Genomic DNA, 23,955 nt, shown 5'->3' with positions numbered 1-23,955 from the left:
CTACTTTAGCCTATGGAAGTGGCCCTGCTGATAGGTGAGCTACCGGCCCCTCCTAGAGTAGACTTCAGAGTGGCTTCTGACCCACTCTTACTGCTCCTTTTAGAAAGCAAAAAAAGGAAGCAAAACTTCTCAACAGTTTAGAGAAAGGCCACTCCCACTTTTTGATTTCCTACCAGATTAAAAAATGAAGATATATCAAAACAAGTAATATATGTGCAACTATCATGCATTTTATAGAGGGTAATTAATATTTTAAAATTTCAACTTATGTGTGAGACTAAAGCAATAATAAAATGTTTATTTGGTATAAAATTTATGTTTTGATTAGTGCATTTCCTAATATAACTTATGTAGATAGCTTGGTCGAACACCATAAGTACATGGAACCTTGGGTAGGACATGAGATTTTGTTGGTTTGTCCAGAGTGATGCCCCGATGAAGCCCAGAGTGATTTGATCAGTGAATGGAAAAGTATTTGCAAAGTCCCCTTCGGGGAATGGTGAGAACAGGGGAAAATTCAACTTCCCCAAATTGAATTCTTGATATTCTCACAAGCAGTGCGGACAACCAAAGCTATAGGCTGAGCCCCCAATCTTGGGGTTTGTTCATATGAAACTTAACCTCACAAAGGATAGGTCAAGTCTACTTAAAATTTAGGACTAAGGGTCACCCCCAAGAGAGCCTCTTTTGTTGCTCAGATGTGGCCTCTCTCTCCAGCCAACACAACAAACAAACTCACCATCCTCTCCCTTTCTACATAGGACATGATTCCCAGGGGTGTGGACCTTCCTGGCAATGTGGGACAGAAATCCTAGAATGGGCTGAGACTCAGCATCAAGGGATTGAGAAAACCTTCTCCACCAAAAGGGGGAAGAGTGAAATGAGACAAAGTGTCAACGGCTGAGAGATTCCAAACAGAGTCGAGAGGTTATCCTGGAGGTTATTCTTATGCATTAAGTAGATATCACCTTGTTATTCAAGATGTAATGGAAAGACGGGAGGGAACTGCCTGAAAATGTAGAGCTGTGTTCCAGTAGCCATGTTTCTTGATGATGATCCAATAATGATATAGCTTTCACAATGCGACTGTGTGATTGTGAAAACCTTGTGTCTGATACTCCTTTTATCTACCTTGTCAACAGATGAGTAGAACATATGGAATAAAAATAAATAAGAGGAGGAACAAATGTTAAAATAAATTTAGTTTGAAATGCTAGTGATCAATGAAAAGGAGGGGTTAGGGGTATGGTATGTATAATCTTTTTTTTCTGTTTCATTTTATTTCTTTTTCTGTTGTCTTTTCATTTCTTTTTCTGAATTGATGCAAATATTATAAGAAATGATGATGATGATGAATATGCAACTATGTGATGATATTGTGAATTCCTAGTTATATATGTAGAACGGAATGATCATATGTTAAGAATGTTTTTGTTTGTTGTTTTTTTAAATTAATTTAAAAAAACTATCATGTATTTGAAATTCATTGTGTTGTGGCAGGCCCAGATAATTAAGGGATTTATACAAATTATTGATGGATGCCTAACATCTGGGTGAACCCTCTCTTCTCTCAGTATTTCTGGTGGGATATATGCCCTCATTTGAAGATAATGTCAAATGCCCACATTTCAAGTGCTTTGGGAATGTGAGGCCTGAACCAAATGACTTTTCTGTACCTCTCCCTTCCCTGCTCAACTTTTTTTAAGGTTAGGGAGACAAACATGGTCTGGGAGGAAAATGAGAAAGAACAGCATCTCAGATATGGGTTTGAATGTGAAAACCAACGTTCTGGCTTTGCCACTTAGTATCTATATAATCTTGGGTGAATCGCATACTCAAAAGTCTATGCCTCATTTTCTTCATCTATGTAAGGAAGTAATAGTACCCACCTCATAAGACTGAACATATTTAAATTGCTTCAAATTGTTGAAGTCTTGTAAACATATAGTGCCTGTTAGCTATTACATTTATTTTATGTAACCCAAATAAAACTGGTTTTTATAAAAATAAAAACCCAAAAGACCTTGAGGTCATCACATCACATACTCCAAAAATTCTCTTAGCCCCCCACCCCTTTTATCCCCAAAGGGGTGGCTTTTATACCAGTTTAATATTCTCTTTTTTTGCTGGGGAGGATATAGATTCTTGACTGACAATTTCTTCTTTCAGTACGCTGCATAGGTCATTTTTCTGACCTCCATGGTTTCTTTTTTTTTTTAATCAACTTTGAGATATAATTTACATAAAGTAGAAACATTTGAAGTGTTCAGTTTGATGAGTTCTGACAAATGTCTATACTGTGCAACTATGCTTCAGATCATACCCTAATAAATACATTGAGCATTTTCGTTGCCCGAAAAAGTTTCCTTTTGCCCTTTTGGCAGTCAAGTCCCCCATCCTCTTGCATTCTTCATTCCAGGCAGCCACCAATTTGATTTCTATTACCATAAACTACTTTTTCATGTTCTAGAACTTACATACATGGGATTTATAGTGTTACTCTTTTGTGTCTCGTTTCCTTTGCTCAGCATAGGAATGGTTTTGAGCTTCGTCTATGTTTATGGATGCATCACTAATTTGTTTCTTTTTAGTGCTGAGTAGTATTCCACTGTATAGAAGTACTGCAATTTGTTTATCCATTCAGTTGTTGATGGACATTTGAAGTGCTTCCAGTTTGTGGCTATTATGAATAAAGTGGCTATGAACAGTCACATATAAGTCTTGTCATGAGCATGTTTTCCCCCCTGCTGGGCCAATAAATAGAAGTGGAATTGTTGGATCGTATCATATTTTCTTTTATAAGAAAAATGTTTTCCAAACTGGTTGTACCATTCTGCACTCTCACCAACAATGTATGAGAATTCCAATTTTCCATATCCTTGACAATATCTAAATTTTGTGTTTTAAAAAAATTTTAGTCATTCTACTGAGTGTGTAATAGTACCTTATATGCTTTTTGTTTCCATTAGCCTGGTGAATAATGATGTTGAACATTTTTTCCTGTGCTTATTTTGCCATTCTCCTATATATTTTTTTCTTTTACATTTTAATCTTTTTAGTTGTATAATATAACATACATACTAAGTAAAGAAAGAAAAAAAAAACAATAGTTTTCAAAGCCCTCTTCAAAAAGTAGTTACAGGGAAGATCCCAGAGTTTGTCATGGGCTACCATACTATCATCTCAGATTTTTCCTTCTAGCTGTTCCAGAACATTGGAGTCTAGAACAAATTATATATATTTTTATCATCACTTTTTTCTTTTTTTGTGTGTGAAAAAATAACATGTATATAAAAAAGCAATAAATTTCAGAGCACAACACAATAATTAGCTGTAGAACAGATTTCAGAGTTTGGTACGGGTTATAATTCCATTATTTTAGGTTTTCACTTCTAGCTACTCTAAGATACTGGAGACTAATATAAATATCAACATAATGATTCAGCAGTCATGCTTGTTTGTTAAACCCTTCCTTCTCTGTATAACTCCACCATCACCTTTGATCTTTCTCCCACTCTTCAGAAGTTATTGCACTATGACCATTCTACCTTTTTCATGTTGGAAGGGCTGTCGATAATAAGGGGTAGAGAGATGGAACTAGCTGATGTTCTGGAAAGGCTGGCACCTCGAGGTTTCAGGACTTATCTGGTCCAGGGACCCATATGGAGGCTGTAGGTTTCTGGAAAGTTGCCCTAAGGCATGGAACCTTTTTAGAATCTTATATATTGCCGTAGGTGTTCTTTAGGATTGGCTGGAGTGCTTCTGGTTGTGGTTTGACAAGTTATGATAGGTAGCAATGTCCAACTGAAGTTTGTGTAAGAGCAACCTACAGAGTAGCCTCTCGACTTAACTTGAACTCTCTCAGCCACCGATAACTTATTTGTTACACCTCTTTTCCCCCTTTTGGTCAGGATGGCATCCTCCATGGTTTCTGATGAGAAATCAGCTATTAATCATATTGAGGTCATTTGTACATGATAAGACACTTCTCTTTTGTGGTTTTCAAGATTGTTTCCTTTGTTTCGCCTCTCCACAGTTTGATTATGGTGTGTCTCTGTGATTATCCTACTTGGAGTTTGTTGAAATTCTTGGATGTGTAGATTAAAGTTTTTTTTTTTTTAATCAAATTTGGGAAGTTTTAGAGCCATTATTTCTTCAAATATTGTTTCATTCTCTTTCTCTCTCACCACTCCTTCTGGAACTCCCATTATACATTTGTTGGCTGGTGTCCTACAGTTCTCTGAGCCTCTGTTAATTTTTATCTTTCTTTTTAATTTCTATTCCTCAGACTGGAAAATCTCAACATCTCAACTGACATACGTTCAAGTTCACTGATTACTTTTTTCAGCCAGCTCAAATTTGCCATGGAGTCCCACTAGTGAATTTTTCATTGTAGTTATACCTTTCAACTCCAGAATTTCTATTTGGTTCCTTTTTATACTTTCTGTCACTTCATTGATATTCTCCATTTGAGGAATCATTGTACTCACATTTTTCATTTGTACTTTGGACATGGTTTCCTTTGCTTATTTGAAAATATTTAAAATAGCTCATTACAGTCTTTGTCTAGTAAGTCCAATATCTGGGTTTCTTTAAGAACACTTTCTGTTGATCGCTTCTATTCCAGTATATGGACCATGCTTTCTTGCTTCTTTGCATGTCTTGTAATTTTTGTTGTTGTTGAAAACTGAATATTTTAAATAACAAAATGTGGTGATTCTGGAAATTGGAAACCCACCCCAGGATTTGTGGTTGCTGTTGTTTGTTTTGTGAGTTTCTTGAACTAATTCTATAAAGTCTCTGTTCCTTCTCAGACATTGCCACTGAAATCTCTGGTTAGCTAATGGTCACTTCATGATTGGCCAGTGGTTTCCTTGCTATTTCCTCTGGAAATAGCAAGTCTCCCAATCTTTTCCATGGTGCTGTGTGTGTGTTGGGCATGCCTTCAATGCTCAGGTAGGCAATTTACAATTCTGTTTCAGCTTTCATGTCTTGCTTACCTGGAGCAGCAAGGTCAACCAGAGGTGAGAGCTTAGGGCCTTCTCAAGTCTTTCTTGGACATGGGCACACCCCTGGATATGCACACAATCCTATGCATGCATACAGCCTTCTGATTTCCAAGAAACATACTGGAGCTTTCAAAGGCCCTTTATATCTCATTCTAAAACTTTTCCTTTTACGTTTCTTGGCCAGGCTCTCATTTTTATCAACTCTTATCACCACCTCAGGCAGCTATGATTTTAAACAATTGCCACTGATGGTTTTCAACAAACACCCCTGGGGGAGAAGCTGCTTGCACTGAGTGAGGTCCGAACTAGATTAAATAAAGACAAGTCCTGCAAGTAGAGCTTGCTAGATTGCTGGTTTCATGGCTACCATGTCTTTAACTCTGTTGGTTTGCAAGGTTACCACAGAGCTGGGGAAAGAGAAGTAAAAGTAGAGCAAGTTAAAATGCCACAAAAGTCACTGTCCTTACCAAGATTTAACCATTTTTCTTGAACAAATGCTCCTTGGTTTGTTACAAGCCATCAGTTAATTTCCAGAGTTCAGAAAACAATTTTTTTGAAGAAGAAGAACTTTTATTTTTATGTACAGAAAAGTCAACTGTGTACATTTAATCCAGTTTAGTGGCACGTTCTCTAGCTTTTGCTTTCTCCAGCTTGACACAGATTTTGGACCCAAGACATTGCCTCCCCAGGGATGGCGGGTCTCATCATATCTGTCATTGTAACTGGTCCTAACAGCTTCCACCACCTGAGCTAGTGCTCCTTTACCTTCTGAATTGACCTGTGTAAAAGCAGCAGTAGTGCAGGTCTTCCTAGGGACAAGGCATACCAGCCTGGTCTTCCTCTTGTTAATGCAGTAGAGGACCCCCATTTTGCAGTAGGCAGGAAGATAACCAGCTTGAAGGGGTCCATGTCATGTGTGATCACCACCAGCTGGGACTTCTTGTTTTCCACCAACATGGTGACAGTATTCACCCCTGCTCAAAGCACAGGAAAAGTCTTAGTGGGGTATCCCCTTAACTGGCAGCTTTGTTCTCAGCCTGGGTTAACAGCCTCTGATTCTTCTCTTGCTTTGTCTCTGGTTTGTAATTGTGAGCTAGCTTAAATAGTTGAGTTGCTCTTTGGTAGTCCAAGGCCTGGGTGAACTGATTGATGGCAGGGGGCACTTTCAGGCACTTGTAGATGATGGCCCTTTGCCACTGCAGCCAGATGTAGTGGGACCATTTGACAAAGCAGGTGAGGTACCTTTTGGGCTGGATATCCTGACCAATGCCAAAATTCTTGGGCCTTTTCTCAAATGGGATTTACCACTTTCTTGGCTTCCTGCTTCTTTAGAACAGCAGGGGCTAGGGCCACCATTTTCCCCTCACCTTCTTTCCTTTTGGAATCTTGGGTGGTGGGGCAAGAGACGAAAAAGTTTATTTTAACTGTTTTTTTGGCAGTGTTCTCATACTTTTCTCGGGAATGACTTTTCAGAGTCAGTTACTCTGCCATTCCCACTGACACCAACTTTTTCGTATTTTTGTTGAGGCTATTTTGTGCCATGTTCATAACATGTATCAGTTTGCAATTTCCTTTGTATTGTGTTTGTCTTGCTTTGCTAAAAAGGTAATGCTGACTTCATAAAATAATTTGGGAAGGGTTCCTTTATCTTATATTTTCTGAAAGAGTTTGTATAAAATTGGTATCATTTCTATTTTAATATTTAAGAATATTTAGCAGTGATGCCATCTGGACTATTCACTATCTTTAATAGAAATTGGGCTATGCCATTTTCTGTTTTTTCTCATTAGCTTTGTGTGCTGGTTTGAAAGGAAGTATGTCCCCTAGAAAAGCCATGTTTTAATCAAAATCCCACTTTGTAAGGGGAGAATAATCTCTATTCTATACCGTATGTTTGAAATTGTAATCAGATCATCTCCCTGGAGATGTGATTTAATCAAGAGTGGTTGTCAAACTGGATTAGGTGATGACATATCTCCACCCATTTGGGTGGGTTTTGAGAAGTTTCTGGAGTCCGTAAAAGAAGCAACATTTTGGAGAATGGGAGATTCGGAGAGAGCAGAGAATGCTGCAGCACCATGAAGCATTGAGTCCATGAGCCAGCGACCTTTAGAGATGAAGAAGGAAAATGCCTCCCAGGGAGCTTCATGAAACCAGAAACCATTAGAAAAAGCTAGGAGATGATACCATGTTTGCAATGTGCCCTTCCAGCTAAGAGAGAAGCCCTGACTGTATTCGCCATGAACCTTCTCACATGAGAGAGTAACCCTGAACTTCATCGGCCGTCTTGAACTAAGGTATCTTTCCCTGAATGCCTTTGGACATTTCTATAGGCTTGTTTAATTGGGACATTTTCTCAGCCTTAGAACTGTACACTAGCAACTTACTAAATTCCCCCTTTTAAAAGCCATTCATTTCTGGTATATTGCATTCTAGCAGCTAGCAAACTAGAACACTTTGGAATTAGTGCCTTTCAAAAATTAGTATAAAATTGTTCCTTATATTCCTTCATTATCTTTTAGATGTCTGTAGAATATATATTGGTGTTTCCTCTTTCATTCTTAATATTGGTAATTTGTACCTACTCTTTTTGTTTTTGTTTTTGTTTTGTTTTTTTGGTCTAATTAGAGATAAAGAAGTTAAATTGGTTTTTAAAGCACTGATGTTTGATTTCATTGATATTCTCTATTCTTTGTTTTCTATGTCATTAATTTCTGCTTTTATCTTTAATACTCCCTTTCTTCTACTTTTTGGGTTTTCTTTCTTTTCCTTCTTTTTTAAGTTCTCAAGGTAGAAAATCAGACCATTGATTTTAGACTTTTCTCCTTTTCTTATATTCTGTGGTAACCTTGCAAATTATTGCATTTTCACCTAAGCGTTGCTTTAGCTGGATTCCATAAATTATGATATATTGTGTTTTAATTTGTATTTAGTTCAAAACATTTTATAATATCACTTATAATTTCTTCTTTGACCTATGGGTTATTTAGAAATATGTAGTTTACTTTCCAAATAATCAACATTTCTGAGATTTCTTTCTGCCTTGATTTCTAATTTAATTCCATAAATGGTGACAAAACATACTCTGCATGTTTTCAATACCAAATTTGTTAAGACTTCATTTTCTGATCCAGCAATGGTCTATCTTAGTGAATGTTTCACATGTGCTCAAAAAGAATATGTGTTTTGCTGTTCTTTTTTTAGTGTAGGGTTTTAAAAATGTCAATTAGGTCAAGTTGATTGAAAGCATTTTTCAGGTCCTTCATAACCTCACTGTTTTTCTTTCTAATTGTATTGTCAATTACTAAGAGAAGAGATTTGCCGTCTCCAACTATAATTATGTTTTTGTTTCTATTTTTTTTTCTTTTAAAGCTATCAATTTTTGCTTTGGGTGTTTGGAAGCCCTGTTGTTTAGGCTGTTTTAGTTTGTTAATGCTTCCAGAAGGCAATATACCACATATGGTTTGGCTTTTGTGCCGGGGATTTATTAAGTTACAAGCTTAGAGTTCTAAGGCCATTAATATATCCAAACTAAGGCATCCAGAGAAAGATACCTTGGGTAAAGAAAGGCCAATGGCATCTGGAACACCTTTATCAGAAGGCATGTGACTGGTATCTCCTGGTCCTTTGGCTTCTGGTTTCAAACAACTTCCCTGGGGGCATTTTCTTTCTGCATTTCCAAAGGTCTCTGTCTGTGTCGGCTCTGAGCTTTTTCCAAAATGCTTTTGTCTTAACGGACTCCAGTAAGTGGATTAAGACCCACCTTGAATGTCCATGGAACCACCTAATCAAAAGGCTCCACCCACAACTGAGTGGGTCACATCTCCATGGAAACAACTTAATAAAAAAGATCCCACCCAAATAATAGGTCTGTCCCACAAGGCTGGATTAGGAAAAGAACATCTTTTTCTGGGGTACACAACAGTTTCAAACTAGCACATAGGCAAACAAATGTAGAATTATGAATTGACCCTTCTCATCATTAGAAAACATAGCTCTTTTATTTTTAATATTTCTTGTCATAAAATCTACTTCTGATATTACTACAGCCACTCCAACTCTCATTTCTTTAGTGTTTGCATGATATTTCTTTTTTTCCTCCTTTTGATTTGAATATTTCTGCATCTTTATATTTAAAGTGCACTTCTTATAGGCAGTATATATTGGGTCTTGTTTTTGTATCTAGTTTGACAGCCTCTGCTTTTAATCACAGTGCTTAGACTTTAAATTTTAGTGTGATCTTCAAAATAGTTGGGTTCATTCTATGTATTGCTATTTATTTTTTATTCATCCCATCTGTTCTTTATTCCTTCTTTCCTCTTTTATGCCTTCTTTTGGAGTGAAATTCATTAATATTTCATTTTATCTCCACTATTGGTTTATTAGCTACACCTGTTTGTTTTATTTTTAGTGGTTTTTCCAGGGTTTACAATATCACAGATAGACCTATCATTATACTACTTGTGCTGGTTTGAAAGGAAGTATGCCCCCTAAGAAAAGCCATGTTTTAATATAAATCTCATTTCTTAAAGGTGGAATAATCCCTATTCGATACTGTATATTTGAAACTGTAATGAGATCATCTCCCTGGTTGATGTGATTTAGTTAAGAATGGTTGTTAAACTGGATTAGGGGATGACATGTCTCCACCCATTTGAGTGGGTCTTGATTAGTTTCTGAAGTCCTATAAAAGAGGAAGCATTTTGGAGAATGAGAGATTCAGAGAAAGCAGAACGATGTAGCTATGAGGTGCAGAGAGTCCACGAGCCAGCAACCTTTGGAGAAGAAGAAGGAAAACGCCTCCCGGGGAGCTTCATGAAACAGGAAGCCAGGAGAGAAAGCTAGCAGGTGACGCCGTGTTCGCCATGTGCCCTTCCAGCTGAGAGAGAAGCCCTGACTGTGTTCACCATGTGCCTTCTCACTTGAGAGAGAGACCCTGAACTTCACTGCCCTTCTTGAACCAAGGTACCTTTCCCTGGATGCCTTTGATTGGACATTTCTATTGACTTGTTTTAATTGGGACATTTTCTCAGCCTTAGAACTGTAAACTAGCAACTTATTAAATTCCCCTTTTAAAAAGCCATTCCATTTCTGGTATATTGCATTCCAGCAGCTAGCAAACTAGAACACTACTTAACATGTAATGTAAGAAACTCACAACAGACTTCTTCTATCCCCCTCCATTTTGCGCTGTTGTTGTCTTACAGATTACTTCTACGTTTTTTATAAACCCCACAATTTATTGTTATTATTTTTGCTTTAAACAGTTATTTAAGAAATTAAACGATAAGAAAAAATCTTTAATATTTACCCACCCATTTACCATTTCTAACACTCTTCATTATTTTCTGTAGATCTAAGTTTCCATCAGCTGTCATTTTTACTGCATCTGAACAACTTCCTTTAACATTTCTTGTAGGGCTTGTCTACTAGTCGTAACTCTCTCTGCTTTTGTTGGTACTAAAACTATTAATTTTGCTTTCACTTTTGAAACATTCTTGCAGAATGTAAAATTCTAGGTTGGGAGTTACTTTCATTTTTTTGGTTGTTTTTAAATTTTGTTTTGGTTTGTCTTTCAGTACTTTTAAAAATGTCACTTTACTATTTACTGGCATAAATTTTTGTGGTGAAAAGTCTATGATCCTTGTTCTCCTATATGTTATTATGTTTCGTTTCCTCTTGCTGCATTAGGAATGTTCTGTTGTTACTGGTTTTCAGAAGTTTAATTATAATGTGCCTTGCTGTAGCTTTCTTTATGTTTAAAGCTCCTTGGATCTGTGGATTTAAAACGTCCACCAAATCTTGACATTTGGGGGCAATTATTTTCTTGAATATTTTTTCTGCCCTGACCTCTCCTCTCCTTCTAGAACTCAAATTACACATATGTCTGGAAGCTTGATATCATCTCACAAGTTTCTGAAATTTTACTTCTCAGTCTCTTTTCTCTCTGTTTGGATAGTTTATATTACTATTTCTTCACATTTACTGATCCTTCCTTGTGTCTAATCTCTTTTTACCTCATCTAGTGAATTTTTTATTTCATTTCTTTCTCTTTGAGTTATAATTAACATACCATGAAACTCTTACCTTTTAAACTGTAAAATTCAGTGTGCTTTAGTAAATTCACGAAGTTGTACAACCATCACCACAATCTAATTCCAGAACATTTTCATGATTCCAAAAATAACCCTTATACCCATTAGCAGTCAGTTCCCACTCCCCTTTTCCCCTGGCCCTTGTAAACATTAATCTACTTTCTATCACTATAGATTTGCCTATTCTGACATTTGGTTCATTTTTAATCTTCCATTTCTCTTATTTTGATGCTTCTTTTAAATCCTTGAGTGTATTTATAACATTTAAAAATTTTTATTAATAAAATCGATCAACATTCCATATTTGGTGTGCAATCAATGGCTCACAATATCATCACATAGTTGTATATTCATCACCATGATCATTACTCAGAACATTTACATCACTCCAGAAAAAGAAATAAAAAGAAAAAACTTATACATACCACACCCCTTTCCCCTCCCTCTCATTGACCACTAGTATTCCCTCTACTCAATTTATTTTAACATTGTTCCCCCTATTATTTATTTGTTTTTAATCCATATTTTTTACTCATCTGTCTATATTGTAGATAAAAGGAGCATCAGAACAAGGTTTTCACAATCATGCAGTCACTTTGTGAAAGCTATACAATCATCTTAAAGAAACATGGCTATTGGAACACAGCTGACCGTTTCAGGCACCTTCCTCTAGCCTCTCTAATACGCCTTAAACTAAAAAGTGGTTATCTATATAATACGTAAGAATAACCTTCAGGATAACCTCTCAACTCTATTTAAAATCTTTCAGCCACTGACACTTTATTTTGTCCCATTTCCCTCGTCCCCCTTTCAATCGAGGTTTTCTCAATCCCTTGATGCTGAGTCCCAGCTTATTCTAGAATTTCTGTCCACGATGCCAGGGAGGCTTACACCCCTGGGAGTCATGTCCACGTAGAGACTAGGAGAGCAGTGAGTTTGCACGCCGTGTACTTGTAACGTGTATAATATTGGTGTCTGTATCATCTCTGTCACTTGTGTGTCTGTTTCTATTGAATGATTTTCTCTGGTTATGGGCCCTATGTTCCTGCGTCTTCACATTCCGGTAAAGTGTTATTTGATGCTGGACATTGCGAATGTCATGTTGCTAAATGTCAGGATTTTGTTGTCTTCCTTAAAAGCCTTTTGAAGTTTATTAGGGCAAGAAATTAAGTTACATGTTAAGCCTAGAAGTTGAGCCTTTCTAGGTTTGTTTTTAATTTTTATGGATCTAGAATAGCCTTTACTCTAGGCCAGTTTAGCCCTACCACTAAGAGGTGAGCTTTCTAGGATCCCTACTGAATACCCCAGGTGTTCAACAGGTCCCCTTCCTCTGGCTGAACAGAATTTGAATTTACCCCAGCCCTCTGAGGGTTGTGGGAATTGTTCACACTATAATTCTCTGGCAATTGTTCTCTATCTGGTCTTGTGCAGTTTGAATCTATGAATACACAGATGAATGTTCATCCAAAGGCTCAAGATAACTGCCATGTAACTTTCTGGATCTCTTTCTCTGCATAGGACTCTCCCCACAAATTCCATCTTTCTCAACCTCTCCATATGCAATCTTTGTCTTCTTAATTCCTCTAGGGACTATCTACTGCTTGGATTTTTCTTCTTTGCTCTATAATCGAAAAATTGCCTCCAGGCAGAAAACCAGAGTTTCTGAAGCCTTAACCTCATTCCTATCCCTTCTCTCAGAGATCACTGTCTTATATTGCTTATGGTTCTAGTATCTTAAAACATTTGTGGTGTTCTAGGGCTGGCTGCTGGCGATACTTGGCCTTTGACTTTTCTGTCACATGACGGTGCACATGACTGCCTCTCCTGGCTTCTCTTCCCTTCTCTTTTCTCTTCCTGGTCCTGCTGACTTCTGGCTTCTGGCTGCTCTCTCTGCATTTCACTCTCTCTGTGACCTTCCCTATAAGGCCTTCAGTAACAGTGTTAAGACCTTTTCTGACTCAGCTGGGCCATAGCTTAACCAAAGAAATCTCATCAAAAGGTCCCATTTATAAGAGCTCATGTCTACATGTGTTTCTGGATTATCTGGCTCCAGATCACCACATTGATCTATTTTTTCAACATTTTTATAGGTTTGAAAATCTTTCTAAATTAAAAAGGTTTTAAAAGCTAGATGTTCTTAGTAGAAAAGGCATATTTTCTAGTGTTACCAAGGTAAAATAAAGACAACTTAAAACTCCAGTAAAACAAAAAATTGTATAGAAAGTTAAGACCTAATTTTAAGCAAACCACAATGAGATAAAATTTTAATCAATCATTAGAATGTAGACTGTAAGGAAAAAAAAAAACCATTTTTTTTGGGACCGTCTTGGGACGGTCCGTTTTGGGAGTCTCAGATTTAATTTGTATTTCCTTCTCTACAAGTAAAACCTCACCATTTAGTTCTTCAGTGAAGAATATTTACAAAATAAAAGTATTGCAATTTCTGTCTGCTGCTTTTAGAGACAACATATCAATAATGTTTAAAAGACTAAATAGAGTGTGAAGATAGCAATATTACAAAAACAATATCAAAGTAATGGTAGAATCAAATATGGGATAATATTAAGGATAAAGATGGGTGCTGGGACCATGAACATTGATTTTTTTTTTTCACGAACATTGATTTTATTATTTTCTTTTGTTAATTTATTTTATTTTTATTATTTTATTTATTTTCTTTTATTTATTATATTATTATTCTATTTTATTTATTTTCTTTTATTACATGTATATTTAAATTAGTGCACAGTAAAAATGATTGTCTAGCTGACCAAAGTCGAGAATAGAAATAGAAAATATGGAGAAGCATATATTAAGTCAAGTTCCCCAGAAAACAGACTCTGAGATTTTAGGACTTGGATCCAGCAGGCTTATCAGGGAGTGTTCTCAGAAACACTACCTATGAGGGGTGAAGAAGCACCCCTGAAGGAGAGGAGAAGTTGGGCTGCAGTGACCAATGTCAAGGACATAGTCACAAGCTAGATATGGCCCTTCAGAGTTGCCCCATTGAGGCAATGGGCTGGTAGGGCCTTTACAACGCAAAGCTCCATATAGACCAGTCGTTGGATATGGGTTGCCCCCGCAAGTGGCATAATCTTAGGGTAGCTCCCTTCAGCCAAGGGCAATTTCTAGAGAGACTCTGTTGAGAGCTGTTAGCTGCCCACACTCCTGGCTGTTGGTGGAATGAGGATGTCAGTTCTGAAGGGGATTTGGGCAGCACACCACAGCATCCACTACAAAGTAGAGGGAAGGATACCTGTGTTTAGTTTCCTCAACTTACGTTGTGTGATCAAGAAATGTCATAAAACATAACAGGCCGATAATTAGAGATTTAAGAGTATTGTTTAAAATGTAAAAGTTTACCAATAAACAAGAATATAAGTAACATATATTAAAAGACGAAAACTGGGGAGAAGTAAATTCCTCAATCTTCAAAGCTGAGGGGTAATCTTTAAGTAATATCTAAAGTAGATAAATTGAGAAGAGAAATGTAGACATATTTGAGAATTCTGAATATAATCACCAGAAGAGCAAAACCCAGACATGATTAAAAATATTTGCCTCTATGGAGTGGGTCTAGGGGTAGGCCTGGAGCTGCAGAAGTCTTTTACTTTTTTCTTTATCCTCTTTATAACAGTTTGAAATGTCATTACCATTTATATGAACTATTTTTATACTAGCTAAAAACAGTAGCTTCAACAACAAAAAACCTCCAATTTAAGAAGAACTGGAAGTTTCTCCTTTTACTATCTTTTGACAGATAAAATAAACCAGTCGTAACTGACTTCTCCCACCTCATTCCTGGCCTGACAAGTACTGCCAAGAAAGCATAGAAGGACCAGGCTTTGAAGGTGCCCTGCAGTTTTGAGTGGATATCACAGGGCCATCTTCGGTGTTCTTGTTCTCTGACTTTGGTTTAGTCTTGGCTTGGTTAGCGAAATCAAAAAGAATGCCAACTTTCAAAGACCTGGAAGATGAGTTTTCAAAGCCCAATCCTTTGTTTCCCACTATGGAACTTCTGGAGCCTGGGAGATGAGAAACCCAACTACACCACTTCTACACTTATTATGTGACTCTTGACAGTTTAGTAAACCTTTCCAAGCCCATTCCCTCATCTGTACGGTGGGAATAATAAGAGTATTCCCTCATGGGTTTGTTGAGAGTTACATGAGATAACCATAAAGAGCTTAGCACAGTGCTTGGGTAACTACTGTATAAATGTCAGCTGCATCGTTACTGCTTAGTTGTCACTGTTGTTCCTAGATTCCTCTGAAGAACCCCAAGGAGACACCATTGCTAAGTCCTCATTATGCATTTTCTCTGTGAGGAGCTCAACCCCAAGGACAAGTCAGGGCCCCAGAGCCTCAAAAAGTCCCTCCTCTCAGGCCAGAGGCAAAGAAAATGGCAGTAGACACGAGTCTCTATCGACATCAATTGAGAGTCAAAGCCCCAGGAAGCTCCCCTGACATGACTGGAGAAATTTAGTTCCCTCTGAACAGTGGGATGCCTCAGCCATTCACTGGTCCAGTTGTCCCGGTCCCAGACCAAGTTTGACCATTTCCTGCTGTGTTCCGTGTCTAGGACAAGCAGTGATCCAGATAGAGTTCAGCTCACTTTACCCGAAAAAAAGTGACAGGAAGATAGCAACCTAGGTGAATTCTACATTTTTCTGTTGAAAACCCTCAAATCATAAGGCCCATGTTCCAGTTAACTTAGAAAAAAAAAGGGTGCTGTCATGTTTGCAGGCATATCCAGGAATTCAGAGTGGGAATCACCAGGCATAGGGGCTTCTAGAAGTCCCGGTTGAGGCAACACAGAGCCTGCTACTGAGGTTTCTGGGTCTGAATCACCCAGCAGAGAGGTTGTCAGCTGTGGCTGGGACAGTCCAAGCCACATTTGCACATCTGGCTGACTCTGAGGAAGGACATCGTGCCCCACACTCTCCAGGGACTCCTCCTCGTCTCTACAGAGTTCTCCAGTAGGTGCTGTGGGGTTGGAGACTATCTTAGAGTTCCTTTGTATATTTATTTTTATCCAAAACAAGGCAAGGAGAATATAAATCTATGACAATGTCTAGCATATTAGTGTAAGAGCACATATCTATTTTGCAAATAAATATTTATATACTGCTTTGTAAAGAATTATACATAGACTGTATATAATATAAATGTGTATAGACATATTCAAAGATTTTTTTTTTTGCACAGTCAAAAAAATTTAATAGATGGAGTGCACAGTCAAAGAAGTTTGGAGCTCACAGCTCTGTAGGAACAAGTTCCAACTTCCTGATGAGGCCACTCTTCTTTCTTGACTGCAAACTTCACACTCCAGGGACCTCGGCCACTGGTGTTTCTCGGAATCCACCAGGCTCTTTCTCAACTCTGCCCTTCTATTCTTGCTATTTCCTCTGGATTGCCCCTACCCCATCTGGCCTGTCCAACTCCTACTCGTCCTTTAAGTTTTGTTCAGTTGTCATCCCTTCTGGGAAACATTTTCTGACACCCCCAGGTTGGATTAGGTTCCCCTTCCTGGGAGCCCCTCATTGCTTGCACATTTCTCTGTCACAGCATTTACAGTGCATTGCAGCAAAATCATATTCACCTGTCCTTCTCACTTACTAACGGTAAAGCAAGGCTATCTTATTTGGTGTCTGTAACCCAGAACCTAGCACAATTCCTGGGGCTGAAGTGACCCCTGGGGTCTCTTCTCTCCAATTCAGTCTTCAGTGCTATGAAGACTTCTAGCAAAAAGTTTTTGCATAAAAAAACTAATATCTTCCCCAGAGTCCCATTTCTTTTGAAGCTTTGGTCAAACTGCGACCCCACCAGGCCAAGGGTCTCCAAGAAAGAGAAGAAAGTTCCTTTCAACAACATCCCCCACCTTCCGGACTGTGGTTCCTCCAGCACAAAGCTTAACCAAGGACTTCCCCTGGTAGCTCTGTCAAACACTTGGCTGAGTGAGCTCCTTCTGCAGAAACCCGATAACATCAGAGTATGATAAGGGTTCCAGGCAACAGACTGTCCTTCTTGTGGGACTGGAGGAGGGGCCTTCGAACGAGGTGATGGCCTCATCTGGGCAGGGGCCCCCTCAGGCACAAAAGCTGGAATAGCAGCAGCTGGTTTCGTAGGGTTTCTCTCTGGGGTCTCGGGGTTCCTTGTCGCTGCTGCCCTTTGGCATCTGCTCCATCTCCCCCTTACTGTGCACACAAGCCCCCTCCATGTCTCTGAGAAAGGAGGCTGCTCATTTCCTGAGTGAACATCACCTCAGTTCAAACCATCAGCGGAGCCTGAGAAGCCCCCTCCAAGTAGCAATTCCAAATTCCTAGGAGTGAGACTCAAATGGGTCCAGTTTGGGTCAGGGCTCCACCCCTGAGCCTCTCAGCCACACGGGGACAGTGGGAGGTGAGGGATCTGGTCTTACAAACATGGCTACCAAGGCCCCTTCCTTTGGGGCTGCTGCAGAGTTCTCAGAGATGGGGGATTGTGGGCCGGACACACCCTCTAAAAAGCGTCATCTGTAGGCCATGAAGAAGGAAGGCAGAAAGGAAACCTAAGCAAATGATTCAAAATCAAGGAGTCAGCTCTCTGGAGAGGATGTGGAAGAATGAATCTCATCCATTTTCCCAACTGTCCTGTTGTGCCAGCACCATGCCAGGAGCCCTGAAACAGGGTAAGAGGCAGAGGGGCCAAAGGTCTTCTGCGAAGAGGTAATAGTTCAATTGGAAAAGCTACAAAGGAGCCTAAAGTGGCATTAGGAAGTCTGCCCCCTCCCTGCCCCCAATAGCCACCCCATCCATCCCTCAAGCCTAGATCCCATTGCTTCTCCGTGAGACCTTTCTCGACCACACATGCTTTGGCATAGAAAGGGCGATGGTGTGCTGTGGTGGGGTGAGCCAGCAACTAAGAGTCTGTCACCAAAGACCTGGTCTTGACTCTGCCGGTAGCCAGCTGTGTGGCCCAGAGGATCCCAGTCCTCCAGCCTCAGTTGCCTCATCTACAGGCTGAAGATGACTCATTGCTGTTGGGAAGCCTTCAAAGATCCTTAAAATTTGAAGAATCTATTTTTTTCAACTTCCGGTTTCTTGGAGCTTCCTTGAAGGTAAAGTCTGTGCTACATGATTCCTTTTCTGGTTGTCTTATTGTGCATTGTTTCAAGGTGAAAAATGCACTCTTGTGGACTGGTGAAGAGCCTGGCTTCTGAGGACACGACTTGCCTGTACACTGCAGTATCTTCTTCTCGTGACCTCATTGGCAGAATGATCTAGAGTGGATTATCTGGTTACTTCCGGCAGTATCATGGACTTTGCAAAAGTAGAAAGGCTCCCATCTTCAGTGGTTTCACATACCTGGGAGCTTATCAGCATGTGATGGTCCAAGTGATATCTGTTCTCCCAGCTACATCTGGAGCTCTTGACTGGCATTGTAGGAACAAAGTTCTACAACTCTGGGAAATTGAAGCCTGCAGCCTCTCTTGCTGGTATGAGGATGATTGCCCAACTTAAAATGATCATGATAAAATAAATCCTATCGAGGTACCATGTAACCATCTGTATTGGGGTGGGACTGAAGATCTACGGACTTTTATTACTTTAATGTATGATGATAAATGAGCAGAATCCTGAGTACTTTCAAATATCTTGATGCGTTGAAGGAGGAAGAGGAGAAGGAGTAGGAATGAAAGATGGAGAAAAAGAAAAAAGGAGGAAGGAGAAGGAAAAGAAAAGGAAAGAGAAGGGGAGAGGGGGGAGGGGGGAGGAGAGGAAGAAATGAAATGAAATTTGAGACAAAGAAAATAAACCAATCATTAAGTCCCTCAGGATTTCTAGGCAGTGACTATAACACAGCACCTCCTACAGCCACCTCACACCATTGGGCCTTCGTATGCTGATGGCGCCTCTACTTTCTGTGCCTGTAGATAAAATCTCAAGATGTCAAATGTCAGGTGTCAGTATTTGAATGGGCCTTGAAACTCTACTTGGAAGAACAGTATGAAATGAAACACTTTTACGTAGAGATTTGAACCAAACATTATGTCCATCTATGCACAGACCTAATGTGAAATTGTGTTCAATGAAATCAGGAAAGTTTTCCTATAAGCAAAAAAAGAGTGGTGTAGGCTGATATCTAGTGTCAGAGAGACTGAATAGAATCACAGCTTCACCACTTACTAGCTGTTTGACTTTGGACAAATGTAGTCAATCTGTCTGCATCTTTGTTTTCCCACCTGGAAAATGAGGATATCACCAGTATATATCCATCATGGAGTTGTTTGGTGGATGCTGTAAATTTCTGAGTGTGGTGCCCTTGGTGAATGGTGGACCTAGAACGTGAGGGGCAGAGAGCAGTTCCATCATGTGCCCGCCTTGGCGCAAAGGTCCAATGACCTCACCAGGGCCTTCCCTAGAGCCAAGGCTAACTGGACTCCACCACTGGCCATTTTCACAGACTTCACTTCACTGATGAGCGAATTGAGGACCTTGTCTAGATGTTCATGAGTCTGAAATTCTAATTTCTATACAGCTGTCTTTTTCCTGCTTGCTTCCCAGACATACCTATTGTCCCAATAACCCTTAGGTAGACCAGAAATGGCAGCCAAACACTTGTATTAAGCCATCAATCATGGGAGACTCGGGCTCACCAAAACCACACTTTCAAACAGAAAATGTCCCAACACAGCCTCATTCAACAATGCAGAGATGCCCTAATTAATTTTCTAACACTGTCCTTCTCTGCAGTGTGGTAGAGAAAGGGCCAAGCACTTTGTCTAAGGATCACTTCTCCAAGGGTACACGGTGAGTGGGCCATTGAGCTGAGATTCCCCAGGACCCTCTGGTTTTAATTCCTAGAGCGTCACAGAAATTGGGAGATGAGATGGGACCCCTATTTGGAGAAAGCTGACATCGGCATGTTCTGCTGCCGTCCGTGCTGGCTGGAGAAAGCTTCGGCTATAACAAGGGCACTGCACCCCAGCAGCGTACTCTTGGGTCGAAATGAGAATGTGAAGGGACTGGGTCCTCAAGCTACAGAAAAATGGACCACATGTGCTCCTGCTGATGTGAGTCTTTAAAGGGCAACTATATAAAATATTTCACTGTGACCAGATGGCAAACAAAATTAACAGTTCTAATTTTTTTATCACAATATCTCTACAGAGTTGAAATATTCAGCACAGAAGAACTTAGAATGAAACCCAGAGAAATGCTTCTAGAAATAATAATCCCAGCTAACATTTGTGTGCAGTGTGGTGGTTTGAAGTTGTATGTAGCCCAGAAAAACATTCTTGACTCTAGTCCGTTCCTTCAGTTAAGGTGTGGGATGCCTCAATTAGGATGGGTTTTAATCCTATTACTGGAGTCTTTTAGGAGATAATTAAATTCAGACAGAGAAGAGGGGAAGGGCCACAGAGGGAGCGGCCAGAAGCTGAATTCAAGGAAACCTGCAGGAGAAGGAAGAGGCCGGAGAGGCTGCCATGCGCATGACGATGTGACCAGAGAAGCCAAGGCCACTGGGCACCACGGTCTCCAGGAAGACAGCGTCGCCTTGATGATGCCCTGATTTGGGCATTTTCCTGTCTAAACTCCAGGCTAATAAATTCCCATTGTTTAAGCCAAACCTTTTCATGATATTTACTTAAGCAGCCTAGGAAACTAAAATGAGTGCCTACTAAGTGCCAGGTCATGTCATCACCATCTCATTGGAGGCTCATGCCACTTGGTAGGGTGTGGGCTAAAGGGATCTCGTTTTACAGATGGGGAAACTGAGACTTGCCCAGCATCACGCAACAGTAAGAAAGAAAAGAAAAGCAAATACTGTGGGTATAGTCGAGTTCTGATTAAACTATAAAGATTGAGGGAAGGAAGCCCACAGGAATAAAATCAGTTGATTTGATGGTGTGATAGGATTATGGGGGGTTTTCCCCATGCTGGTAAACATCTCTGTTGTTTTCATGTGGGATGCCCTGCACTATAGGATATAGAAGTTGATTTCAAACAGGTTTTTGCAGCCCAGGGTGTGACAAAGCTGGGGGGGGGTGGTGGGCTTTGGAGAGCAGGGGGCCGTGGACTTGTCAGCCTGCTGATAAATGCCTGAGAAGAAACGTGCCCTCCCCAGCTGGCCCCTTCCCCACACCTGCACCATCTTCCCTCTGGGGCCAAGCTCTCAGCACTTTCTCAGCATCTTTGTTAATTGCTGAGTGTACAGAGGGAGAGTTTGGGGGAAACCCCTTCTCCAGTTACGATTGGCTTTGGTTCCTTTCTCAACTCACTGAAAACTTGCTCCTTGGGAGGCTAGAATTTTTTGTATTCCTTTTAAAGAATCAGCACAAAATTGGCCTGTGCGGACCAGGGAAGCTTCTGGAATACAAATCTCTCTGAAGCCCCAGTGTTCCTGGGCCTGGAATCCCCCTCCTCCTTCCTCCCCTGGATGCACAGGCTGCATCGGCTGCACAGACCCGGGCTTGCTTCAGCGCTGCCTCCCAGCTTTCTCCTGTCCTCCTGCACTCCAGGAACAAGGAGTGTAGGCTCCTAGTTCCCTCAACCTAAAAGGTGCTATGGAGGGTGCCTGCAAACTACATGCCATGGTGAAGGGAGAAGGTAGCGGCAAGCCTGTGGTCCTCCCCCAGATACTCGGTTTCCCTGGGGCATTGTGGGACCAACTCTGCCTCCTCTCCACAAAGAACCTCCCCCCTTTCCCCACCCTCCCCTGGGCCCAGGGCACCTCCGCCCACCAGTTGGTCCCGAAAGCAGTAGCCTGAAACACTCGCCCCTGGTGAGCTATTCCTGACTTAACGTGCTGTCCCTCCAGGGTATTATGAGCGGTGGGACCTGTACACCAACCCAGGGTATCTGGGTACAGTTGCCATACTTCAGAGACAGACGGTGGGGGCTCTTGCACCTTTGAGGGCGTGCCCAGGCTGCCACCCAGGAGGGGCCAGACTAGACTCTTGCCCATCACCATCGTGGGCCAGTTTCCCTTCCTTCTTGTTAAATTGGGTTTTTCAGAGAAGGACAATTGCAGCTATGGGAGTAGGGTGGGGGAGGGACATCTTTTTGTTCCTGGATACACTTTCGTCTTTATATCAGGTTGTGGGAGGGAATTTGCAGCCAGGGAAGAAAAGCAGCAGATGAGCACAGAGAGGTTGGGTCCAAAGAGGGTCTTGGAACCCCAAAAAGAGAGGCCCGGAGCTGATCCCAGCCCCCACCCAATCTTAATCTTAATTACAGGCCAAAACCCATGAATACCAGCCACACGGAGGTAGTAAGTGGGGAAAAGGAAGACTAAAAGAGATCGATTTAAACCAAGCAATTAATTAATGAAATTTAAAACAATTTAACTAAAATCGATTTAAACCAAGCAATTAATTAATGAAATTTAAGGCAATTTAACAATTTAAATTGTTTTAAATTTCATTAATTAATTGCTTGGTTTAAATCGATCTCTTTAAATTGTTAAATTGTCCCAAAATACAAATTTCACTTGCGCAGGAAAAACACTTATTTTATTCTCCCAGGAGCTGTCAGATTGCCAGTGATTGAATATCAAAAACCTTGACTTGATTTTCTCTTTTATTCAACTTTTTTTCTCTTATTGGGGCTCATTTTGTAAGTTACCACAAAGTATTTGGGGGGCCCCGGACAGGATATAAATCATAAACAAGCAGATGCCATTTATCAGGTTAGCGTTGCCGTTGGTTCCTAAACTCGAAGCTGGGCCTGTGGTGGGCACACCCGCGGGAACAGACTTCGGGGAGAAGACATCCATCCGGGTCGGTTTCAGGGGCCCAGGTGTGGAGGCCCAGACGACCTGGGACCGCACACGGTGTCTCAGTTCCACTCTTGGAGAACCGAGGCCCCCAACCTCAACCTCAGAGGGCTCCCAGCTGCCCGGGCCGAGGCAGTCCCAGGGTCCTGAAACCGCTCAACGGTTGGTGGGGGGAGCGGAGAGACCACTCCCAACCACTTTCTCTGCCGCGTGCCCCAGGCATCCTTCATTGAACAGTTTTAGCGATTAGTGAGCACCTACTGTGTGCCAGACCCGGCATGAGGGCTGGGAGTTCCAACAGAACCCATCCTGCCCAGCCCTGCGCGATGGAGCTCTAGGTGGGGGGCAGATGAGTCAAAAGGCACCGTTCTGTGCACAGAGAAGGTGGCTGAGAGGAGCAGGGCCCAATTCAGGTGCGCGGGGTCAAGATTTCTTCCTGGAGGAACAGAAATTTAAACCGAGACCTCAAGGCTGTGTAAGACATAAAGCAGGTATGGCTGACAGCTGGCTCGCGAATCCTGTTCCCTCTGCCTCCCGGATAGAGAGCTGGAGTAGGTTTCCTGTATTCCCGGGCAGTTAGCTATGACCATGTGACTGAGCTTTAAGCCAGTGGTATGTGGATGGATTTGATAAGTGCTATTTCCAGGCCTGGCCTGTCAAGCCTCTGTGTCTTTTCCTCACTCACCAGCTAAACGCAGAGGATTCTAGCACCCCAGAGTGGGGCAGAACCACAAGAGGGAAGGAGCTTGCCACCAAATGGAAATGCCCTCACAAAGGTTATTGCATACCTATTGTGTAACGCGATGGTAATATAGAGTTTATCTGTTACAGCAGCTAGCAGTACATTAACTCATAACCAAATAGGCCTGGGATGGGGGGAGGATAAAGTATTATAGGAGAAAATACTAGTAAAAACAATCTAACCCAACTAGAGGGGGAAAGAACAGAGGCTCTGGCACCACACCAATTAGATTAAACTCTGGCTCCAACACTGCTTAGCTGTGTGCTCTTGGGCCGGTTACTGAACCTCTCTGAATGTGATGGTTAACCTCATGTGTCAACTTGGCTGGACGGTGGTGTCCAGTTGTTTGG

The 23,955-nt window shown here is 40.9% G+C and overlaps 1 pseudogene; it reads right to left on the bottom strand.

Annotated features, from left to right (window-relative positions):
- Window positions 1-5,614: 5,614 nt before the first annotated feature.
- LOC143651400 (large ribosomal subunit protein eL8 pseudogene) lies at window positions 5,615-23,143 on the bottom strand (annotated as a pseudogene).
- Between the last annotated feature and the right edge of the window lie 812 nt (window positions 23,144-23,955).

Source organism: Tamandua tetradactyla, chromosome 12 (genome assembly GCF_023851605.1).
Source record: "Tamandua tetradactyla isolate mTamTet1 chromosome 12, mTamTet1.pri, whole genome shotgun sequence".
NCBI classification, from domain to species: domain Eukaryota; kingdom Metazoa; phylum Chordata; class Mammalia; order Pilosa; family Myrmecophagidae; genus Tamandua; species Tamandua tetradactyla.
The sequence above is the reverse complement of the archived record's forward strand: the minus strand, read 5'-3'. Positions and strand labels throughout refer to the sequence as shown.